Below are 21,472 nucleotides of genomic sequence, written 5' to 3'. Positions count from 1 at the left end.
GTGTATTTCGGGCGTTGCTGCATGTGGCTTTTTTAAATTATGCTTCTAAATATGCAAGACAATTATTACCCACTGTCATCGTCCTTATATTCATCATGCTTGCTATAAGTCACAGTCGATGCTATATAGGTCTGTCGGATCTTACATCAAGATCCATGCAATACTTTCTTTTCAGATTTTCATTTTTCTCTCTTAAATCTAAGTCTAGTGAGACATATAGCCAAGCCGTAGAATAGGTGCTCGGGCGCCATTAATGGAGACGTTTGCAGGGAGGTGCGCGGCGGGTAGCGGTCAAAGGGCTCTCCTCCCGATGAGCACGCAGGGGTCTGATCGCACGCCTCCCGTACTCAAATAGCTACCCCGCACAGAACCTCCTAGCCAATAAAAAAAGGGGACGCGTGGCCGCACATAATTGGTAAGTTGAACGCCCATGGTTTCAATAATACTTGTGTTTCCGATTTTTAACGTGACGGCACTTGTTCCAAAATGACTTTGTTGATTGTTAATGTGTGCGCCTTTGCAAATCGGACAGAAAAATTACCACAGCATGTTGGTGCCATGTCATGAGACCATGCCAAGTTTTATGATTTTCAGGCGTGTTTTAGAATTATAGGAATTAAAAAACCAAGTTTCTTAATTTTTCCGGCCGAGCCACAATGCCCAGATGTTTGAATTTTACTCCCATCTCTTGCATGGGACCTAGAAATTCACCCAAGGACACACATGTGATTTTTCAAACAACTTTCGTGCACTGGAGCATGTGCTTGTAGTTCAAATTTGAATTATGCACATTAAATGCCCGGAAACTCAATTAATGTATAAAAAAGGCCAAACGAATTCGGAATAATTCCAAAATTTAGCATGGTAGTTCTATTTGGTCTAATCTGGCTGTGTAAAAAAATTAAGGCGGGAGAAGGCAGTGTACGTATGTCGTTTCCCACACGGAGGTGACACGTTCCCTCTCGGAACCACGAGCCTTCTTGAGGGAAGCTCCGGTTTTCAAGAAGCTTACACCAAAGCTTGTCCCAATTCGGCCAAAAAAATTACCGCAACATGTTGGTGCCATGCCATCACACCATGCCAAGCTAGCTTCATGATTTTCAGGCGTGTTTTGGAATTACAGGAATTAAAAAACCAAGTTTCTCAATCTTTCCGGCTGAGCCACGACGCCCAGATGTTTGAATTTCACTCCCATCTCTTGCATGGGACCTAGACATTCACCCAAGGACACACATGTGATTTTTCAAACAACTTTGATGCACTGGAGCATGTGCTTGTAGTTCAAATTTGAATTATGCACATTAAATGCACAGAAACTCAATTAATGTATAAAAAGGCGAAACGAGCCCGGAATAATTCAAAATTTTAGCACGGTACTTCTATTTGGTCTAATCTGGCTGTGTAAAAAAATTAAGGCGGGAGAAGGCAGTGTACGTATGTCGTTTCGCACATGGAGGTGACACGTTCCCTCTCAGAACCACGAGCCTTCTTGAGGGAAGCTCCGGTTTGCAACAAGCTTACACCAAAGCTTGTCCCAATTCGGCCAAAAAAATTACCGCAGCATGTTCGTGCCATGTCATGACACCATGCCAAGTTTCATGATTTTCAGGCGTGTTTTGGAATTACATGAATTAAAAAACCAATTTTCTCAATCTTTCCGGCCGAGCCACGACGCCCAGATATGTGAATTTCACTCCAATCTCTTGCATGGGACCGATAAATTCACCCAAGGACACACATGTGATTTTTCAAACAATTTTGGTGCACTGAAGCCTGTGTTTGTAGTTCAAATTTGAATTATGCACATTAAATGCCCAGAAACTCAATTAATGTATAAAAAAGGCGAAACGAGCCCGGAATAATTCCAAAATTTAGCACGGTACTTCTATTTGGTCTAATCTGGCTGTGCAAAAAACTTAAGGCGGGAGAAGGCAGTGTACGTATGTCGTTTCGCACACGGAGGTGACATGTTCCCTCTCGGAACCACGAGCCTTCTTGAGGGAAGCTCCGGTTTGCAAGAAGCTTAGACCAAAGCTTGTTCCAATTCGTCCAAAAAAATTACCGCAGCATGTTGGTGCCATGTCATGAGATCATGCCAAGTTTCATGATTTTCAGGCGTGTTTTGGAATTACAGGAATTAAAAAACCAAGTTTCTCAATCTTTCCGGCCGAGCCACGACGCCCAGATGTTTGAATTTCACTCCCATCTCTTGCATGGGACCTAGAAATCTCTACTCCTAATGTCTCAGTTGGTAGTCTCCGTTCCGGGTTTATTTTCGTCCCACTATTTTCGTCCCGACATTTTCGTCCGTTTTTTTTCGCTGTTTTTTTTCGTCGGTTTTCTCGTCCCTTCCCAGCACGTAGCAAAAAAACAGCCAGCGAGGCTCCCCTCGATCTATGTATTCTATCCTACGATCTCTCAAAGACGCCCCAGCCCCCAATACGAGCCGCCGCCGAGATCTAAGACGAGCCGCCGCCGAGATACGAGTCGATCCGCCGCCCCCGAGGACCAAGTGGAGCCGCCGCCGGCGCTGGCCAGGCTCCCCACGATGTGCACGCCGGGGCGCCGCTCTTGCTCCCGCAGCCGAGGATAGCAGCAGCGGCAGAGCCCCGCCACCGGCGAGCTCTCTCTGGCGGAGGAGGGCGGGGGCGAGCTCGCCGTCTCCCTCGCGCTCAACAATCTCCTCTCCCACGCCGTCGCCCGCTTCACGGCCTACTTCAGCCTCATGCCGCCATGCCTCCATTGCTCCCGCATCGACCGGCTCTTCGGCGCAGAGGACGTCCATCAAGCGGCGGGCGAGATCTCCGGGATGGGCCACTGCCTCCACCATCACCGCCTCTTTGTTGTCGCCGCCGCCGACATGTGCGAGGGATGCCTCTCTTCTTCAAAGAACGAGATGAATGAAGGATGCAGAGGAGACATGCTCCATGGCGTGTTCCTGTTGTAATGCTCTCGACCTCTCGTACAGGTACACGTTTCTTCTTCACGCGAGTTTGAGAACACACATACTACCGCGAGCCGGAGATCCATCCACCCAGTTATGGATCCATCAGGTACAAGCCACTAGCCACCAGGTAATAGAGATTTCCCCTGTGATTTAGTTGGATTGGGGGAGGCTAGAGAGGCTTGCTTGTTGTTGTGTTTTCTGCGTGAGAGAGCAGAGAGAACTGAGAGATCACATGGATCCAGTGTACAGATGAGCTTTTGGTGTGGGGGTGGTGGTGGTGGTGGTGGAGGTAGCAGGGAGAGGATGGTCACTAGATGGAAGAGTGCAGGGAATGTTGCTCGCTACTGCTACTGCGTGTGCTATTGTGTTATTTTGTAATATTTCTGAACTGTTAGCGATATTGCCGCAGTAAGATGAGCTTATTTTGTAATATATGGTCTTTTCTAGTGCATTGCAAAACTAACTAATAGTTTGTGATCTGACACCCTGGTAACCTCATGATTGGGTGGTGCATGCAGGGCACACCTCCGAGCTAGCCGATGCTTAGTATACCAGTGTTCTGCTGCATCCGGTGCGACCTCAAAGAATACCTTCGTCTAGCTGACTGTTGAGCACCTTAGGGACAACGAGGTGCAGTGCCTGGGGTGTAAGCAGTTCAACTACACGATGAAGTGAGTGAAGGGGTTAAGACGGTTGCGTTGTGCGTGCGCTGCTTGCTTGCTGGTGAGTGTTGCCTCTGTGACTAGGTGTTCTTTGTTGTCTATGCTTGCTGGTGAGTGTTGCCTCTGTGACTAGGTGTTCTTTGTTGTCTATGCCCTCTGTAGTTTAAGGTGTTTGTTCTTTTATGCAATGCTCGCTCGCCCAAAGTATGTATGATCTTTACCATAGTACATTAGCTAGCTATAGGAGATGACATCTTTGTGCTTTTCTTCTTCGTGAACACGCATATGGATGTTTGTGCATTGGAACGGCATGTCTTTCGGATCAACTGCTCCCTGCTCCGACTTCGCCTTTTAATTTGACTGAATATCTACTTACGCTCTCCAAGATTGTTCCTGTGAGTTTCTTTAAAACCTATTTGTGCACCCAGCTAGATCATACAGTTGTTATTGTATGGAGTTTTTTATTGGGTCTGTTTATCTCAGGGCTCTGACGCGCCGATTTCGTTTAGACAATTTTTAGAGCCAGTATTTACTCCAGGGAATACTCTTTATATTGTTCAATCTCGGTGTAGGTCTAATTTCTCGGAAACAGTTTCAGTCAATGCTGGGCAGAAACCTCTTAAACTCATTAAGTAGCGTTCTTCCTTTGTTGAAATCTCATTTCATTGACGATGTATTGCGCTGCGTGTTGGTTAAGATGAAGCAAGGAGAAAACCATTGACGATGTATTGTGATGCATGTTTCAGTCAACTTGTTGGACAACTGTACACGTATGTGTTTTTTCAAGCCCACTGATTTCAGCCTCTCCGTCTCCTTCAAGCCGGTGAGTAATTAATTGGTTAACTGGACATACTATTTGAGAAGGGACAAGGGAAGAAACCTCAACTATTTCCCTTAGTTCATGTTGTCTCTACAATTTACAATTGTATATGTAGTGCTACCTGAATTAAATTCTGGCAACTAAGCTCATGCAGTGCTTAAGACTAAATGGGATATAATGGAAACGCAGATGAGAAGTTCAGGTATATTCCTGGGAGTGCCTAATATGTGGCTCCAGAGGTGCTGAAGCGGAGATATGGAGCCGATAATTGCATATGGAGTGCTGGAGTTATACTCTACATTCTGCTGTCTGGCATTCCTCCTTTTTGGGTAGCAGGGCAGGTGCGTTCTCTGGCTGGTTACGTCAATCAATTTTGGGGCTGTGATGGATGCAAAGACTGGAAGGTGAATATAGTTATCCTACAGGAACCCTCCCTTGGTTTTAATTACCTGAGAATGAGGAAGGTCTATTTGATGTTGTTCTTCAAGGTTCTATTCATTTCTCATTTGATCCCTGGCCATCAATTTCTAACGGGGATAAAGAATTACTCCCTCCGTTCCTAAATATAAGACCTTTTAAATATTTTAATATTGACTACATACGAAGCAAAATGAATGAATCTACACAATAAAAATGTCTATATACATCCATATGTAGTCCCTATTGAATTATCTAAAATAGCTTATATTTAGAAACGGAGGGAGTACAACAAACGGGAGAATCAGACATAACTCTGTTATGTGAGTAGAGAACGTGAGTGCATATGCTTATTGGGGTCGGTCAACATGGTTCAGTTGGCATAACAAGCTCCAATGGACACAACTTTTCATGAATTGAATTGATTGAATGCCCTGAGTAAGTTCTCGATAGAATTACCTCTTCTTACAAGGATGAGAAACTTAAGTGTTTTTCATTTATTTTGTGCAGATCCTCCTGTGAAGCATAAATTTCATTGTATCCAAGGAGATATCTAATGCTGAAAACATGAGACTCAAAATGTATAGAGTCGGAGACACTGCTAAACTGTCATTTATGGGTGTCTACCAAATTCACTATCAACCACTGTTGTAGGACCGACGGTATGTTAAAATTTATTTGGTTTTATTAGTCCATGTAGAGATGCTATGCTCAGCTATTGATTTGACACTTGTGATATCCAATTACACTCCTGTGGCTTGTATGTTGCTCGAAGATGCTCACAAGTCTGGTTGGGAACGTTAACCTTTCTCTTAGGGACCATTATTTAAAACAGTACTCTGTCTACTACTCCCTCCCATGATATAGCTTAAAAATGTTCTTATATTATGGGTGTTGGGGAATGTAGTAATTTCAAAAAAATTCCTACGCACACGCAAGATCATGGTGATGCATAGCAACGAGAGGGGAGAGTGTTGTCCACGTACCCTCGTAGACCGAAAGCAGAAGCGTTAACAAAACGCGGTTGATGTAGTCGTACGTCTTCACGATCCGACCGATCAAGTACCGAACGCACGGCACCTCCGAGTTCAGCACACGTTCAGCTCGATGACGTCCCTCGAACTCCGATCCAGCTGAGTGTCGAGGGAGAGTTTCGTCAGCACGACGCGTGGTGACGATGATGATGTTCTACCGACGCAGGGCTTCGCCTAAGCACCGCTACGATATTATCGAGGTGTAATATGGTGGAGGGGGGCACCGCACACGGCTAAAAGATCGTTGATCAATTATGTGTTTATGGGGTGCCCCCCTGCCCCCGTATACAAAGGATGGAGTAGGGGAGGCCGGCCAGCCCTTAGGGCGCGCCAAAAGTGTGGAGTCCTACTAGGACTCCCTAGTCCTAGTAGGATTCCTCCTCCCACATGGAATAGGAAAAAGGGAAGGGAAAAGGAGAAGGAAAGAAGGGGGCGCCCCCTTCCCTAGTCCAATTCGGACCAGACCATGGGGGGGGGGGTGCGGCCACCTTTTGAGGCCTTTCTCTCCTTTCCCGTATGGCCCATTAAGGCCTAATACGAATTCCCGTAACTCTCCGGTACTCCGAAAAATACCCGAATCACTCGGAACCTTTCCGATGTCCGAATATAGTCGTCCAATATATCGATCTTTACGTCTCGACCATTTCGAGACTCCTCGTCATGTCCCCGATCTCATCCGGGACTCCGAACTCCTTCGGTACATCAAAACACATAAACTCATAATACAACCGTCATCGTAACGTTAAGCGTGCGGACCCTACGGGTTCGAGAACTATGTAGACATGACCGAGACACCTCTCCGGTCAATAACCAATAGCGGAACCTGGATGCTCATATTGGCTCCCACATATTCTACGAAGATCTTTATCGGTCAGACCGCATAACAACATACGTTGTTCCCGTTGTCATCGGTATGTTACTTGCCCGAGATTCGATCGTCCGTATCTCAATACCTAGTTCAATCTCATTACCGGCAAGTCTCTTTACTCGTTCCGTAATACATCATCCCGCAACTAGCTCATTAGTTGCAATGCTTGCAAGGCTTATAGTGATGTGCATTACCGAGTGGGCCCAGAGATACCTCTCCGACAATCGGAGTGACAAATCCTAATCTTGAAATACGCCAACCCAACAAGTACCTTCGGAGACACCTGTAGAGCACCTTTATAATTACCCAGTTACGTTGTGACGTTTGGTAGCACACAAAGTGTTCCTCCGGTAAACGGGAGTTGCATAATCTCATAGTCATAGGAACATGTATAAGTCATGAAGAAAGCAATAGCAACATACTAAACGATCAAGTGCTAAGCTAACGGAATGGGTCAAGTCAATCACATCATTCTCCTAATGATGTGATCCCGTTAATCAAATGACAACTCATGTCTATGGCTAGGAAACATAACCATCTTTGATCAACGAGCTAGTCAAGTAGAGGCATACTAGTGACACTTCTGTTTGTCTATGTATTCACACATGTATGAAGTTTCCAGTTAATACAATTCTAGCATGAATAATAAACATTTATCATGATATAAGGAAATCAATAATAACTTTATTATTGCCTCTAGGGCATATTTCCTTCGGTCTCCCACTTGCACTAGAGTCAATAATCTAGTTCACATCGCCATGTGATTTAACATCAATAATTCACATCACCATGTGATTAACACCCATAGTTCACATCGTCATGTGACAAACACCCAAAGGGTTTACTAGAGTCAGTAATCTAGTTCACATCGCTATGTGATTAACACCCAAAGATACTAAGGTGTGATCATGTTTTGCTTGTGAGATAATTTTAGTCAACGGGGCTGTCACAATCAGATCCGTAAGTATTTTGCAGATTTCTATGTCTACAATGCTCTGCACGGAGCTACTCTAGCTAATTGCTCCCACTTTCAATATGTACATAGACCGAGACTTAGAGTCATCTAGATTAGTGTCAAAACTTGCATCGACGTAACCCTTTACGACGAACCTTTTGTCACTTCCATAATCGAGAAACATATCCTTATTCCACTAAGGATAATTTTGACCGTTGTCCAGTGATCTACTCCTAGATCACTATTGTACTCCCTTGCCAAAATCAGTGTAGGGTATACAATAGATCTGGTACACAGCATGGCATACTTTATAGAACCTATGGCCAAGGCATAGGGAATGACTTTCATTCTCTTTCTATCTTCTGCCGTGGTCGGGCTTTGAGTCTTACTCAATTTCACACCTTGTAACACAGGCAAGAAACTCTTTCTTTGACTATTCCATTTTGAACTACTTCAAAATCTTGTTAAGGTATGTACTCATTGAAAAAACTTATCAAGCATCTTGATCTATCTCTATAGATCTTGATGCTCAATATGTAAGCAGCTTCACCGAGGTCTTTCTTTGAAAAACTCCTTTCAAACACTCCTTTATGCTTTGCAGAATAATTCTACATTATTTCCGATCAACAATATGTCATTCACATATACTTATCAGAAATGCTGTAGTGTTCCCACTCACTTTCTTGTAAATACAGGCTTCACCGCAAGTCTGTATAAAACTATATGCTTTGATCAACTTATCAAAGCGTATATTCCAACTCCGAGATGCTTGCACCAGTCCATAGATGGATCGCTGGAGTTTGCATATTTTGTTAGCACCTTTAGGATTGACAATACCTTCTGGTTGCATCATATACAACTCTTCTTTAATGAATCCATTAAGGAATGCAGTTTTGTTTATGCATTTGCCAGATTTCATAAAATGCAGCAATTGCTAACATGATTCGGACAGACTTAAGCATCGCTGCGAGTGAGAAAATCTCATCGTATTCAACACTTTGAACTTTCTCAAAAACCTTTTTCCGACAAGTCTAGCTTTGTGGATAGTAACACTACTATCAGCGTCCGTCTTCCTCTTGAAGATCCATTTTTTATGGCTCGCCGATCATTGGGCAAGTCAATCAAAGTCCATACTTTGTTCTCATACATGGATCCCATCTCAGATTTCATGGCCTCAAGCCATTTTGCGGAATCTGGGCTCACCATCGCTTCTTCATAGTTCGTAGGTTCGTCATGGTCTAGTAACATAACCTCCAGAACAGGATTACCGTACCACTCTGGTGCGGATCTTACTCTGGTTGACCTACGAGGTTCAGTAACAACTTGATCTGAAGTTTCATGATCATCATCATTAACTTCCTCACTAATTGGTGTAGGAGTCACAGGAACCGGTTTTCTGTGATGAACTACTTTCCGATAAGCGATGAGGTACAGTTACCTCATCAAGTTCTACTTTCCTCCCACTCACTTCTTTCGAGAGAAACTCCTTCTCTAGAAAGGATCCATTCTTAGCAACGAATGTCTTGCCTTCGGATCTGTGATAGAAGGTGTACCCAACTGTCTCCTTTGGGTATCCTATGAAGGCACATTTTTCCGATTTGGGTTTGAGCTTATCAGGACGAAACCTTTTCACATAAGCATCGCAACCCCAAACTTTCAGAAATGACAACTTTGGTTTCTTGCCAAACCACAGTTCATAAGATGTCGTCTCAATGGATTTAGATGGTGCCCTTTTTTACGTGAATGCAGCTATCTCTAATGCATAACCCCAAAACTATAGTGGTAAATCGGTAAGAAACATCATAGATTGCACTATATCCAATAAAGTACGGTTATGACGTTCGGACACACCATTATGCTGTGGTGTTCCAGGTGGCACGAATTTGTGAAACTATTCCACATTGTTTTAATTGAAGACCAAACTCGTAACTCAAATATTTGTCTCCGCGATCTGATCGTAGAAACCTTATTTTCTTGTCATGATGATTTTCCACTTCACTCTGAAATTCTTTGAACTTTTCAAATGTTTCAGACTTATGTTTCATCAAGTAGATATACCCATATCTGCTCAAATCATCTGTGAAGGTGAGAAAATAACGATATCCGCCACGAGCCTCAATATTCATCGGTCCACATACATCTGTATGTATGATTTCCAACAAATCTGTTGCTCTCTCCCTAGTTCCGGAGAACGGCGTTTTAGTCATCTTGCCCATGAGGCACGGTTCGCAAGCATCAAGTGATTCATAATCAAGTGATTCCAAAATCCCATCAGTATGGAGTTTATTCATGCGCTTTACACCAATATGACCTAAACGGCAGTGCCACAAATAAGTTGCACTATCATTATTAACTTTGCATTTTTTGGCTTCAATATTATGAATATGTGTATCACTACGATCGAGATCCAACGAACCATTTTTGTTGGGTGTGTAACCATATAAGGTTTTATTCATGTAAACAGAACAACAATTATTCTCTAACTTAAATGAATAACCGTATTGCAATAAACATGATCAAATCATATTCATGCTCAATGCAAACACCAAATCACATTTATTTAGGTTCAACACTAATCCCAAAAGTATAGGGAGTGTGCGATGATGATCATATCAATCTTGGAACCACTTCCAATACACATCGTCACTTCATCCTTAACTAGTTTCTGTTCATTATGCAACTCCAGTTTTGAGTTACTACTCTTTAGCAACTGAACCAGTACCTAATACCGAGGGGTTGCTACGAACACTAGTAAAATACACATCAATAATCTGTATATCAAATATACCTTTGTTCACTTTGCCATCCTTCTTATCCACCAAATACTTGGGGTAGTTCTGCTTCCAGTGACCAGTCCCTTTTGTAGTAGAAGCACTTAGTCTCAGGCTTAGGACCAGACTCAGGCTTCTTCACTTGAGCAGCAACTTGCTTTCCGTTCTTCTTGAAGTTCCCCTTCTTCCCTTTGCCCTTTTCTTGAAACTAGTGGTCTCGTCAACCATCAACACTTGATGTTTTTCTTGATTTCTACCTTCGTCGATTCAGCATCATGAAGAGCTCGGGAATTACTTTCGTCATCCCTTGCATACTATAGTTCATCACGAAGTTCTACTAACTTGGTGATGGTGACTAGAGAATTCTGTCAATCACTATTTTATCTGGAAGATTAACTCCCACTTGATTCAAGCGATTGTAGTACCCAGACAATCTGACCACATGCTCACTGCTTGAGCTATTCTCCTCTATCTTTTAGCTATAGAACTTGTTGGAGACTTCATATCTCTCAACTCGGGTATTTGTTTGAAATATTAACTTCAACTCCTGGAACATCTCATATGGTCCATGACGTTCAAAACGTCTTTGAAGTCCCGATTCTAAGCCGTTAAGCATGGTGCACTAAACTATCAAGTAGTCATCATATTGAGCTAGCCAAACGTTCATAACATCTGCATCTGCTCCTGCAATAGGTCTGTCACCTAGCGGTGCATCAAGGACATAATTCTTCTGTGCAGCAATGAGGATAATCCTCAGATCACGGATCCAATCCGCATCATTGCTACTAACTTCTTTCAACATAATTTTTCTCCAGGAACATATCAAAATAAACATAGGGAAGCACCAATGCAAGCTATTGATCTATAACATAATTTGCAAAATACTATCAGGACTAAGTTCATGATAAATTCATGTTCAATTAATCATATTACTTAAGAACTCCCACTTAGATAGACATCCCTCTAATCCTCTAAGTGATCACGTGATCCATATCAACTAAACCATGTCCGATCATCACGTGAGATGGAGTAGTTTCAACGGTGAACATCACTATGTTGATCATATCTACTATATGATTCACGCTCGACCTTTCGGTCTCCGTGTTCCGAGGCCATATCTGTTATATGCTAGGCTCGTCAAGCTTAACCTGAGTATTCCGCGTGTGCAACTGTTTTGCACCCGTTGTATTTGAACGTAGAGCCTATCACACCCGATCATCACGTGGTGTCTCAGCACGAAGAACTTTCGCAACGGTGCATACTCAGGGAGAACACTTATACCTTGATAATTTAGTGAGAGATCATCTTATAATGCTACCGTCAATCAAAGCAAGATAAGATGCATAAAAGATAAACATCACATGCAATCAATATAAGTGATATGATATGGCCATCATCATCTTATGCTTGTGATCTCCATCTCCGAAGCACCGTCATGATCACCATTGTCACCGGCGCGACACCTTGATCTCCATCGTAGCATCGTTGTCGTCTCGCCAATCTTATGCTTCTACGACTATCGCTACCGCTTAGTGATAAAGTAAAGCATTACAGGGCGATTGCATTGCATACAATAAAGCGACAACCATATGGCTCCTGCCAGTTGCCGATAACTCGGTTACAAAACATGATCATCTCATACAATAAAATTTAGCATCATGTCCTGACCATATCACATCACAACATGCCCTGCAAAAACAAGTTAGACGTCCTCTACTTTGTTGTTGCAAGTTTTACATGGCTGCTACGGGCTTAGCAAGAACCGTTCTTACCTACGCATCAAAACCACAATGATAGTTTGTCAAGTTGGTATTGTTTTAACCTTCGCAAGGACCGGGCGTAGCCACACTCGGTTCAACTAAAGTGAGAGAGACAGACACCCACCGGTCACCTTTAAGCAACGAGTGCTTGTAACGGTGAAACCAGTCTCGCGTAAGCGTACGCGTAATGTCGGTCCGGGCCGCTTCATCTCACAATACCGCTGAACCAAAGTATGACATGCTGGTAAGCAGTATGACTTATATCGCCCACAACTCACTTGTGTTCTACTCGTGCATATGACATCTACGCATAAACCAGGCTCGGATGCCACTGTTGGGGAACGTAGTAATTTCAAAAAAATTCCTACGCACACGCAAGATCATGGTGATGCATAGCAACGAGAGGGGAGAGTGTTGTCCACGTACCCTCGTAGACCGAAAGCGGAAGCGTTAACACAACGCGGTTGATGTAGTCGTACGTCTTCACGATCCGACCGATCAAGTACCGAACGCACGGCACCTCCGAATTCAGCACACGTTCAGCTCGATGACGTCCCTCGAACTCCGATCCAGCCGAGTGTCGAGGGAGAGTTTCGTCAGCACGACGCGTGGTGACGATGATGATGTTCTACCGACGCAGGGCTTCGCCTAAGCACCGCTACGATATTATCGAGGTGTAATATGGTGGAGGGGGGCACCGCACACGGCTAAAAGATCGTTGATCAATTGTGTGTTTATGGGGTGCCCCCTGCCCCCGTATACAAAGGATGGAGGAGGGGAGGCCGGCCAGCCCTTAGGGCGCGCCAAAAGTGTGGAGTCCTACTAGGACTCCCTAGTCCTAGTAGGATTCCTCCTCCCACATGGAATAGGAAAAAGGGAAGGGAAAAGGAGAAGGAAAGAAGGGGGCGCCCCCTTCCCTAGTCCAATTCGGACCAGACCATGGGGGGGGGGGGGTGCGGCCACCTTTTGAGGCCTTTCTCTCCTTTCCCGTATGGCCCATTAAGGCCTAATACGAATTCCCGTAACTCTCCGGTACTCCGAAAAATACCCGAATCACTCGGAACCTTTCCGATGTCCGAATATAGTCGTCCAATATATCGATCTTTACGTCTCGACCATTTCGAGACTCCTCGTCATGTCCCCGATCTCATCCGGGACTCCGAACTCCTTCGGTACATCAAAACACATAAACTCATAATATAACCGTCATCTAACTTTAAGCGTGCGGACCCTACGGGTTCGAGAACTATGTAGACATGACCGAGACACGTCTCCGGTCAATAACCAATAGCGGAACCTGGATGCTCATATTGGCTCCCACATATTCTACGAAGATCTTTATCGGTCAGACCGCATAACAACATGCGTTGTTCCCTTTGTCATCGGTATGTTACTTGCCCGAGATTCGATCGTCCGTATCTCAATACCTAGTTCAATCTCGTTACCGGCAAGTCTCTTTACTCGTTTTGTAATACATCATCCCGCAACTAGCTCATTAGTTGCAATGCTTGCAAGGCTTATAGTGATGTGCATTACCGAGTGGGCCCAGAGATACCTCTCCGACAATCGGAGTGACAAATCCTAATCTCGAAATACGCCAACCCAACAAGTACCTTCGGAGACACCTGTAGAGCACATTTATAATCACCCAGTTACGTTGTGACGTTTGGTAGCACACAAAGTGTTCCTCCGGTAAACGGAGTTGCATAATCTCATAGTCATAGGAACATGTATAAGTCATGAAGAAAGCAATAGCAACATACTAAATGATCGAGTGCTAAGCTAACGGAATGGGTCAAGTCAATCACATCATTCTCGTAATGATGTGATCCCGTTAATCAAATGACAACTCATGTCTATGGCTAGGAAACATAACCATCTTTGATCAACGAGCTAGTCAAGTAGAGGCATAGTAGTGACACTTCTGTTTGTCTATGTATTCACACATGTATCAAGTTTCCAGTTAATACAATTCTAGGATGAATAATAAACATTTATCATGATATAAGGAAATAAATAATAACTTTATTATTGCCTCTAGGGCATATTTCCTTCAATGGGACGGCGGGAGTATATGCTAAGTTGTGTACTGATGTATAGATATCTGATTTTGTTCATTTTGCATTAGGTTGGGAGGACGTAGACTAAGAGCTATATATGATGATTCTACAAAAGATAATGTACTAGAAGACATGAGAACTTTTAGGATGCTACAGTGTAAAAATATTTGGAAGATGGTATGGTTTGCCGGACCGGAACCAAAGGAAGAACGAGAAGGAGCTTAAGTAAGGCCATGTCGGGGTGTCGCCACAATAGGAAATTGTCGCTGGTGCTAGATACCAGGGGAACCAAAAAAATCTTTTTTTCTACAAAGGTAACGAACTTTTTGGGTCTAGAGGGACCAAGATGAGCAGGCCATCAACATCCTATTCCTGCTTATCTTTGTTTTCTTTGTATCTGTATTATTAATCTTGGTTTCAACTGGCGTGTTGAGTGCAATCTTCCGGGTGCAATCCTCAAATATGGGATGTCGTACTAGCCTTAATTCAACATCTGGATTGGCTTATGATGGCATGGAGTTCCATCATTTCGGCTGCTTGCGGCGGGGAGTGTGGCCGGTGCTTGCGGCAGCAGCGAAGCGGCGTGCGCGAGCGCAGTGTAGGCAGTGGCCAAAGGCTCATCGGCCGCTGCGAGTACGCCATTGGCACCAGGTTCATGACATTGTAAAAAAATCTTGATTCAAGATAAATGAAACCTTTCCTATATACAATCAGCTTTTTATTGAAGGTTGCATTTGATGGTTTATTGGTTCGTCTGTGTTTCTAATTAACTTTATTAATTTTTAGGGTGGAAGAGCTTTTGAATTTAGATGGTAGTCGGAGGAGTGGGCCAGGTACTTAGCAAAAGGTTTAGCTGCTTTTTTAGAACAGAGATGGAGCATGGGTTACCTACAAGATCCAACACAGAACGTCAAGTAGTGTGATTAAGTCCAAGAAGGGAAAAATGCTAGAGAGGGACCAGCCAAAGGGTGAATATCTTGTTCTCTACATACTTACCAATGGCCGCAGTTAACAATTTGGGCCTAATATTGGACATGAAATTAAACAATTTACAGTGTTTTTTAAGGCTGATTGTTGCTATGAAGAATGGAATGGCCATGCTATTGATAGAGAACACTCTCGGAAGTTGGATCTCTCTTTTTGTGCTATTATTGCTGAAATTAAGAGGCTCATTACAAGGAATTGTCAGATTTTGTGTACCTTGTAATAGTGACACGCATGGAGGTGTGAATTGAGTGATATTGATACTATTTAGTAATGGATGGTATATGTTCTTTGGTGGCGAGCGATTTTCTGGTTTAGGATACACCAAGACCGCCAAGAAAGAAAGAAGCCGGAGAGAGTTTGAATTTGTCGCTATTTGATGAAACCAGATGCCATCATGCTTAACAATGTATTTCTGAATTAAAATAACAATTTGATAAATGTGTATATTTCTATTATTTCATGGCAATGCATGGTCATCTGGTGTTTGCCCGTAGCAACGCACGGGCATTCTATCACCGTCTACCATTTTGCCCACAAGAAAAATATAATTATGTACTTGTTTTCTATTTATTGCAGATAATATGCTTGGACTCACAAGTGCATCTAATGCTTCCATATGGAGGTTAGTTTTTTAGTTCTTTCGTCATTATTCCTCTTTCATGTTCTTGATCTTTGAAGATACTTGCTAGATTTCTAGCTGATATTTTTTGGTAGTATAAGCTCGATGTATATGGCCTGAATATGACCTGATTCAGAGTACATTGTGTTCTGAAGCTTTTTACTGTATGGTTCTCTCTTGAAAGAATTCATGCCATTGTTCAATGGGAGAGAACAGTTGTAATCCTGAAATAAATGTCGTACCTATTCAACAGCTGACACAATTGCCACTGAGATCATTATTTTCCTTTTTTCAGGTTTTCAACATCACAAATTTCATACTAATGGAGTGGAGCTACCAAAATATCTATTGAGGTAAAATCACTATATACATATTGTTTTTCACCATTGTGTCAGGCGACACGCATCTGTTGCAAAGAAATAGGCATCACCTGCGTGCTTGCTTTTGTTCGTTTCTAGCCGGCAAGAATCCATCGAGTCTTCCTCTATGTGTGCAACCTTGCCAGCATGGGAATCAATCAAGGTAGGGGCAGCCAACGTTAAGTATGTGCAGTCTTGCCGGGATCCAATCTATTAACTCCTTCACCCAGCTCTGCACTATGTGCACGACATCCATGCTCGAAAGCACTTTGCAAGTGGACCATGCACGGCTCCACCGGCCTTGCGTCAACAATTCAAATCCTTATCTTATACTTCCTCTGTCTGAAAAAGCTTGTCCCAAGCTTGTCCCTTAAATGGATGTATCTAGCACTAACTTGGTGCTAGATACATCCATTTGAGGGACAAGTTTTTTCGGACGGAGGGAGTACTACTAGATAGACACATACTTTTTTATGCAATTCTTAATTTATAGAAGCAGAAGAACTGATTATGTGAATTGAATATATAATCCCATGTGTTGGTGCTATCCAATTGTTGTGATTATTTATCACACATAACTTGCAGGGACATAACTCTATAGTATGAAGACTTTAAAATACGAGTCCGAGGAGACTTGATCTTCGAAGGGTTCGCGACCCTGACCACTGCTCTGGCCCTAGATCCGGAGCAAACTACCAGGTCCAAAGATGGGAGTTTAGAGCCCGCCGGACTCTCTGCAATTACAGAGCTCGCAACCGAAGATCTGGAGGGGACTATGTTACCGGCAAACACGGAGTCAAGCCAGGTTCCCCCTGTCATCGGAAAGCCGGACTCGCCCCTGGATACCAGCTCCGTATTCTCGAGGTCCACGTCACGTAAGCTTGGCCAGGAGACTCCTATCCGGCCTAGCTCCACGGACTCTCGTTTCCCCGTCCAAACCTCGCTCTTAAACGAGGCCCTGGATGTAATACAATCCCTCGCCATTACAGAGGAATCACTTCCGAACTACGCACAGCCCGGACTAGGGGCTGAGAGCGGGGAATTTTACGTCCCACCCACCACCCACTTCATAGCCACTGCCGAGGACTTAACCGACATGCTGGACTACACCTCTGAAGACATCGACAACATGCACGACGATGCCAAAGACGAACAAGGCCAAGACCCGCTGTTTACCGAACGTTGGACGGCCAGCTCCACATATGACGTGTATATGGTGGACACACCCAAAGAAGATGATGGCAACGACAGGAAGGATCCGGTCGAGGAAGAACCTGTTGAGGAACCACAAAAGCATCAACGTCAGCGACGCCGTTCAAAAGCGCGTCGCGAAAAAAACAGTAATACAAGCACCGGAGACAATAATACTCCGGAGAATGCCGAAGACCCTGAAGCCCCCGTCGAACCAACATCCGAACTTGATGATTGGGAGGAGGGGCAAGTTAACCGTGATGATCCGGTCAGGAACGAGGACTCGGAGGATAGAAACTATCTACCACCCTCCCAGGATGACGTGAGCCTCGGCGACAAAGACTTCATCATGCCAGAGGAACCACTTGAGCAGGAGCGCTTTAAGCGCCAGCTAATCGCCATGGCGAGAAGCCTAAAAAGAAGCAACAATAGCTCCAAGCCGAACAGGATACACTCAACGACAGATGGACCCAGGTCCTAGCCGCCGAAGAGTATGGTCTCCAACGCCCAACAAAAAGTTATCCGAAGTTTCGGTTACTACCACAATTCGACGACGAGGCCCTCGAGCCAATACCGTCAAGACATGACCCCGCTGATGAACCAGAGCGGCCAGCACGTGGATGGGATAGAGCGGACACCCAGGCCGAACACCAGCCTGCACCACTCCGCCATAGAGGCAGAGAGACAGCGGCCCCAGGATACACCTACGGCCTATGGCAGGACCTGGACAATAGAGCAGGCCAAGCCAGATCAATCTATGGATCAAGGGGGCGTGCCCCAATGCGGGAAGATGGCCATCAGGCCTGGCGCGACAGGCACAACCTCACCCGGGCCGAAGATCGCATACAGACTTCATCCGAACTGCGTCGTGACGTTGCCTGATACAGAGGCGCCGCACACCCTTTATGCTTCACCGATGAGGTAATGGAGCACCAGTTCCCAGAAGGGTTTAAACCCGTGAACATTGAATCATATGATGGAACGACATATCCCACAGTATGGATCGAAGATTTTCTTCTCTATATCCACATGGCTCGCGGTGACGATCTCCACGCCATCAAGTACCTCCCGCTGAAGCTCAAGGACCAGCACGTCACTGGTTAAAGAGCCTCCCAGAAAACTCTATTGGTAGCTGGAAAGATTTGGAAGATGCCTTCAGAGACAACTTCCAAGGCACATATGTCCGGCCTCCAAACGCGATGACCTTAGCCATATAATCCAGCAGCCCAGAGAATCAGCCCGGAAGCTCTGGACCAGGTTCTTAATTAAAAGAACCAAATTGTTGATTGCCCGGACGCCGAAGCCCTCGCGGCCTTCAAACACAGCGTCCGGGACGAGTGGCTCGCCAGACACCTCGGCCAAGAAAAACTGAAGTCCATGGCAGCTCTTACCGCATTAATGACCCACTTTTGCGCGGGAGAGAATAGCTGGCTAGCTCGTCAAAACAACAGCACCAGTGACCCTGGCACCTCTGAAGCCAGAGACGGTAATGGTAGGCCACGACGCAACAAATATAAGAGCCGAAACAACAATAATGATACTGAAGACATGGCGGTCAACGCCGGAATCAGCGGCTCCAAATCTGGACAGCAAAAGAAGCCATTCAAATGAAACAAAGATGGTCCATCCAGTTTGGACAGAATACTCGATCGGCCTTGCCAGATTCATAGCACCCCTGACAAGCCTGCCAATCATACCAATAGGAATTGTTGGGTCTTTAAACAAGCCGGTAAGCTTAACACTGCGCATAAGGGGAAAGAGCCGCCTAGCAAGGACGACGATGAAGAGCCTCGCCAACCGAACACAGGGGGACAGAAGAGATTCCCCCCCCCCCGAGGTAAAAACAGTGAATATGATATATGTTACACATATCCCAAAGAGGGAGCGCAAGCGTGCGCTATGGGACGTCTACGCTGTAGAGCCGGTCGCCCCAAAATTCAACCCGTGGTCAGCCTATCCGATCACTTTCGATCGCAGAGACCATCCGACCAGTATCCGTCATGGAGGTTCGGCAGCATTGGTTCTCGATCCAATTATCGACGGATTTCATCTCACACGAGTCCTCATGGATGGCGGCATCAGTCTTAACCTGCTTTATCAGGACACTGTCCACAAAATGGGTATTGATCCGTCAAGAATCAAGCCCACCAAAACCACCTTTAAAGGAGTAATTCCTGGTGTTGAACCCCGTTGTACGGGCACCACAACATTGGAAGTAGTCTTCAGTTCGTTGGCCAACTTCCGAAGTGAAGACTTGATCTTTGACATCATCCCCTTCCGCAGTGGCTATCATGCACTGCTTGGACGAACCGCCTTGGCCCGCTTCAACGTGGTCCCACATTATGCTTACTTAAAGCTCAAAATGCCCGGACCCCGCGGCGTCATTACAGTTAATGGAAACACGAAGCGCTCCCTCCATACCAAGGAGCACACCGCGGCCCTTGCGGCCGAGCCACAAGGCGGCCCTATTAAGCCGCATACCTCATCGGCCATCAAGCCACCGGACAAACGAGTCCGGTCAACTTTGTACGATGACAGCTCAGCAATTCCAGAGCTGGCGTAGCAGTTTTGCCTCTGTCGGTTGCCACACACATCCGTGGCATTTGTACCGCGTGTGCATAATTATGCACTTAAAATACCTTGGGCATCAACGGAGGCACAATACGGACGGGTCTATAGTACGGCTACACCCTATATGACCTTTACCTTTCTTTGATTATTTTTCCTTTTATTCTTCAATACCACAGGTGCATTAAAACCCAACTACTCCACGGATGTACAAGGACTCTTTCTGAGCCCGGTTTCGTAAAGGCAACTGTGGACCGTTCCTGTCAAGGAACCTCCCTCAAAGGCGAAAGCGACACAGACGTGCGGCAGGATGTCCAAAGGATCTTCAAAGACCACCTTTTAGGACATGTACAGAGCTTTTCCCTTATTCACAAACTCTTGGCATGTAAAATAGCCTTGACCTGTACACCATCCTCTATAAGAGCATGTTTTAACGTATCCAATCAGACCATAATGGAAACGGTTTTTTCCTACCTTATTCGGTATTGACCTACTCCATAATCTGCATTACGTCTTCACGACTAATGGACATGCACACATTGGCATTAATGGCCAGGGGCTTTATTTGGCCACAAACATTCAAAAACAAAAAGTCCGAACACTTTCATAGTACACTTCGGCTTCCTGAATATAGCATTATATGCATTGGCTCCTAATCATGTCTTTGGCCAATAGTTGGGTTGCCTGGCTCCTATGCTTACCACCTTATGTTCCGCTTGTTCGGCTAAGGTAGTAAAGGGAGAACTACTGCGATTGTGTTTCTGGCTCGCCCAGTCAAGCACCTCAGTAGAGAAAGCTGAAAACTGACTATCATGATGTGGCGAGAGCTGGTCAGCAATTCAGTGACTCACTAAATCTCTAGCGATTTCTTCCGCATTATATGAAGGACTAATCTCCACCTGGTCAGGCGTCTCAAGCACCCATGTTCGGATAGCCGAACAACACCAGGGGCTACGCCTCTAATCCCATTGTCAAACTCCTCTGGCTAAGTGATAGTGTTAAAGCCGTATAGTCAGATTGCCTCGTTCGCTGCACGATCACCTCCTTTACGAACCAAGACGTTGGAACAAGTGTGGTCACGTGCTATTCCGAACACCCTCGTAGCATCTACGTTGGGGCCGAAGCCAACGACTGGCAAACTTTCAGATATAACAAACGGCCGCACAGGAGGAAAATAATTGAGATAAACAAGCAAGCATATTATACATAGGCCTTGTTTCATAAACAAAAAGTCTGGACAACCCGGATACATTCATTCGAACATGAGATCCTTCGAGCATTGACCCTCTATCAAACGGGCATCCTCTAGGACGTCTTCAAAATAGCGCTCCGGCGTGCGGTGCTCCTTGCCTCCAGGCGGGCCCTCAATTGCCACAACGGCGGCCTTCATTTTCACACAGTGCATCTTAACACGGGCGAAGGCCATCCGCGCACCTTCTATGCATGTCGACTGC

At 44.9% G+C, this 21,472-nt stretch overlaps 1 long non-coding RNA gene across 1 annotated transcript; it reads left to right on the top strand.

Moving 5' to 3' along the window:
• The first annotated feature begins 2,375 nt into the window (after positions 1–2,375).
• LOC109787617 (uncharacterized) lies at positions 2,376–21,212 on the top strand. Its single transcript, XR_012184617.1, has 10 exons — positions 2,376–2,968; positions 3,466–3,670; positions 4,356–4,432; positions 4,619–4,770; positions 5,357–5,508; positions 14,363–14,945; positions 15,081–15,262; positions 15,361–15,903; positions 16,196–16,253; positions 20,198–21,212. It is a non-coding gene; the product is annotated as an uncharacterized lncRNA (long non-coding RNA).
• Positions 21,213–21,472: the final 260 nt, after the last annotated feature.

The sequence above is a fragment of the Aegilops tauschii genome, chromosome 5, assembly GCF_002575655.3.
Source record: "Aegilops tauschii subsp. strangulata cultivar AL8/78 chromosome 5, Aet v6.0, whole genome shotgun sequence".
NCBI classification, from domain to species: domain Eukaryota; kingdom Viridiplantae; phylum Streptophyta; class Magnoliopsida; order Poales; family Poaceae; genus Aegilops; species Aegilops tauschii.
The sequence above is the reverse complement of the archived record's forward strand: the minus strand, read 5'-3'. Positions and strand labels throughout refer to the sequence as shown.